Below are 3837 nucleotides of genomic sequence, written 5' to 3'. Positions count from 1 at the left end.
TCGCGTGCTCGCCCCCCGATGGCTCTCCCCCCCCGCTCCAAAGTGAGGCCCGCGGCTTGCAGCCACCGGGCCTTGCCGGCCTCCCCCCCGTGGCTCCACGGCGCCGGCAACGCTGGCTGCAGAGAGTTCCCTGCGCATGTGCAAGGGACACTCTGTTACTTTTGGGGGGAGGTTTTAAGATTTTAGTGCACACCTGGGGACCGTCCCAAGTGTGCACAAAAATCTCCCTCCCCCCCAAGTGCCCCCGATGCGTGGATTTAGGTATCCGCATACAGGGGGCATCTTCGGAATTAGATATATAGATATGGAGCAGAGGTCCATCAGTGGCTATTAGCCACAAGGTATAGATAGGGGCTCTGGGGCAAGTGATGCTCTGTATTCTTGGTGCTAGGGGGGGTCAACAGTGGGAGGGATTCTAATGGAGCCACAGGCTTCCATTTCAGGTGCACACAAGAACCCTGTATTTAAAAAAAAGATTTGAATAAGGAACTGATTTGACTGCCCACTACATCCCGGAATAAGAATTGGACCACCACATGTCATACACCTTCATGTTCAGTGAACTCTCCCCTTCTAGGAGACATATGCTGTGTCCTGGTCCAAAGCATGGTTCTTGTGCCAGCTGCTCCAAAGTGAGGTGCCCCCAGGGAAGTCACACAGGCAGACAGTGGGGCCTGGGTGCACCCCAAAACAATCTTTGGACCACCCCAACTGAAACATCCCCATGCTCTGAAGACTGTCCCCTGCAAGATGACATACAGTGATGCCTGGTCCAAACACTGGTTCTGGCGCCACGAGCTTCTATTCAGAGTGCTTCCCAAAGGCTTGTATTTCAAAGAAGATTTGAATAAGGAAGTGCCCTCTGTACCCAAAATGAGATTTAGACCTACATACTTCATATATCCACATGTTCAGCAGACTTTCCCCTTCAAGGGAACATATGCCGTGTACTGGTTCAAAGCGCGGCTCTTGTGCCAGCTTCTCCAAAGTGCTTGTGGCACCAGAACCAGTGTTGGGACCAGGCTTCACTGTATATCATCTTGCAGGGGACAGTCTCCAGAGTGTGTGGATGTTTCAGTTGGGGTGGTCCAAAGATTGTTTTGGGGTGCAGCTTGGTCCCACTGTCTGCCTGTGTGATTGTCCTAGGGGCACCACACTTTGGAGTAGCTGGCACAAGAACCGTACTTTTGGACCAGTACATGGCATATGTTCCTTCGAAGGGGAAAGTCTGCTGAACATGCTACCAAGAAGTGTATCCCCCATCCAGTATACGTGTTCCTCATTTTTGTTACTCAGCACTTATCCTTGTTAAATTACATCTTGTTCACATCTGTCCGCTTTTCCACTGTGTTCAGATCTAGTTGAATTCTCTATCTTCTCTATCTAGTTGAATTCTCTATCTGTGTTTGCTGCTCCTCCCACTTTTGTGTCATCTGCAAATTTGATGAGTAGCCCCTCCACACCTTCATCCAAATCATTTATGAAAACATTGAAAAGTACTGGGTCCAGAACCACGCCCTGTGGCACCCCACTAGACACCTCATTCCATTCAGATGAAATGCCATTGACAACTACTCTCTGAGTGCAGTTCTCTAACCAGCTCCCTATCCACCTAAATGCCCTAGAGTCCAGTCCACAGTCCTCTTGTTTACCCATCAGAACATCATGGGGAGCCCTGTCAGAAGCTTCACTGAAATCCAGGTAAACAACATCAACAGCATTCCCTCGATCCAGTAAGCTTGTCACTCAAAGAAGAAAATTAGCTTGGTCGGGCAGGACCTATTGGGGACAAATCCATGCTGACTTCTCCAGATCACCAGTACTCACCAGTACTGTATTGTTTATATCATTCCTCAGTGCATTCCTTAGGCTGACAAATAATGAATGTGTAGTTCCAGTGAGATACAGCAATGGGAGAAATGCATCCAGTTATGGATACACAGAGGAACCATGATTGCTATTTTCCAGTTTCATTATGGGAGCAACAGAATGAGGTGGCTCTTCCCTGCCCCTCCCGCCCTGCCATTGAGGCTCCTATTATTGCTTTCTCTTTGGTCAAAATCTAACTGGTTAAGGACAGAGTTCTTTGGCGAAATCATGAGCCTGTATTTTAGGCATCTGATAACAATGCAAGTTAGTAAAAAAGGTAGCCTAAATGGGTATCAAAGCTCACTGAAAAGATTAACAGACAATTCTGCGTGTTCACTTTGATACATGCATAGAATTATGTGTAAGCTGTTTAAATGGGGTTCACTTTCAGGTAAATACGGATAGGATTGACTCATAACATAAACTTTAGGTCCTATCTCATTAGTCACAAAGCTCCTTTCCCCTGTTCTGCCCAATTGTTGAGTTAATGTCCCTAGCAAAGGAGACTGTTCTCTTTTATTACTCTTTTTCATTTTCAAAAAACAAGAGTCTTGTGGCACCTTAACCAGTTTATTCTAGAATAAGATAGAGGTGGGGTGTCAAACATGTGGCCCGGGGGCCAGATTAGGCCCCCGGAGGGCTTCTATCAGGCCCACAGTGGAACTGGCTGTCTTCTGCTTCTTCCAGTTCTGCTGCTGCTGCATCATTGTAGGTTTGCAGCTTACAGATACACACCTGAGCAGCATACTTAAGATTGCAACAGCACAGACATTTTGATGCAGTAATTCAGAGCAAGAGGTGTCAGTTATCAGATACTGTCAAATAAACAAAATATTGCAAGAGTGCTAATGTTTTAAGCATGTTTTTATTTTAAGTAAAAAAAAACACATTTGTGTTTGTGTCCTTTATAAAGTTTATATCTTCGTTACCTGGCATTACATTTTATCACACACATGGCCCAGCCTAGCAAGGTCTCATTTATGTCAGATCCTGCCCTCATAACAAATGAGTTTGACACCCCTGAGCTAGAGTGTATCATCAGGACTCTGTATATGAAGAAAAAAGAGCTGTAAACAGTATAGTCAAAGGGCCATTAAATGCAGGAAATACAAGATGAGATAATCGTAACATTCCAGTGGTGTCCAGAAAAGTACAGAAACCATTCAGAATAGCAATTAAAGGTGATAATGCAGTTGTCCTAGTTTAGTTATAAACTCTTTGGCACCTGTATTGGCTTAGATCTTGGATTCCCAACTCACTAAAATCTCCCATACTCCACCCTTCCAAATGCTAATTTGTGTTCCATTATGTCATTTCAGTCTGCATTAGACTTGTGTATTCTGCTTTGCTGTTGGGAGTTTTCTCTTCCTACAGAGCGGCTGTGAGACACTCCTGTTGGCTTTTCTTTTACACTGGCCTCTCTTTGTAACATCTCTCCCCCCCAAAAAAATATAAAATCAGACCCAGTGGTTGTGCTCTTCATGCATCTGAAAAACTGAGCTCTGACTTACGAAAGCTTATGCTGAAATACGTTTTGTTAGTCTTTAAGGGGACCCTAGGAATAAGCTTGTTTTCTCCTTCATATCACTGTGTATAGAGAATAAATTTATAGGACATATCTAAGATAGGGAGCATTTAGCATCATTCTCACAGTAACCTTAATAGTAATTGGACTAGGGTGTTAAATAGTTAAATTCTTTGCATGAATTAAACACCCTGAATTAGTTTACAAAATGGATAGGGCTTATTAACAGTATACTTCAGGTTCTATTTTATGTATTTGAAAAGTAAGCTAATTTACAGGGCCATCCTAAGTGGGTCTATTCAGAATCCTACTGAAGTCCACTCATTGGGGTTTACTTCCAGGAAAGTGTTCTTAGGATTGCAGTGGCCCTCATCACTGAATTATTCAGTGGGGTTTAGCAGATTACCTGCATAACTAATGGCTTTTGAGAAAAACATCCTGAA

Source organism: Gekko japonicus, unplaced genomic scaffold (genome assembly GCF_001447785.1).
Source record: "Gekko japonicus isolate JY-2015 unplaced genomic scaffold, Gekko_japonicus_V1.1 scaffold244, whole genome shotgun sequence".
NCBI classification, from domain to species: domain Eukaryota; kingdom Metazoa; phylum Chordata; class Lepidosauria; order Squamata; family Gekkonidae; genus Gekko; species Gekko japonicus.
This window is presented reverse-complemented; position numbering follows the sequence as displayed.